Source organism: Benincasa hispida, chromosome 6 (genome assembly GCF_009727055.1).
Source record: "Benincasa hispida cultivar B227 chromosome 6, ASM972705v1, whole genome shotgun sequence".
NCBI lineage: Eukaryota > Viridiplantae > Streptophyta > Magnoliopsida > Cucurbitales > Cucurbitaceae > Benincasa > Benincasa hispida.
In genome coordinates, this window is record NC_052354.1 from 19214469 (window position 1) to 19214966 (window position 498).

A 498-nucleotide genomic window follows, 5' to 3' on the forward strand; every position below is an offset into this window, starting at 1 on the left:
TAAATTACTTATCAGTGTAACTCCTTCTATGGTCGTAACAATCCCAGAAGTATCGGCCTTTGGGATGCCAGACATATCAGCCTTTGTATGTGGCATGGTGAGTAAGGCAGACATGTCGGGCTCTATTTGTGGGACGTCGACCTCTATAGGTTTGACGTCAGTTGGTGATGTTGTGGTGGTATCGGGCTCTAGAGGGGGGATGGAAGTAGGTGAAGTGGTGGTATTTTGAGGCTCTACAAGGGGGATGAGAGTGTCAGAGGTAGTCACATTATTGGTATCGGGATCCTGAGATGGGATAGGTGACCTTGTCGTCTCCTCATTCACCGTAGTAAAGTAAAATGATGAGTTCACGAACATGTAAGAACTAAACATGTAAAGACATCAAATGATAGTAAATGCAAACCTTGCACATATACTGCAACAGTGACAGGATGGCCGATAATTGTCCTTTTATGTCTGTTATGTTTTGCTCCATATTGGATACACGACTATCTAAAC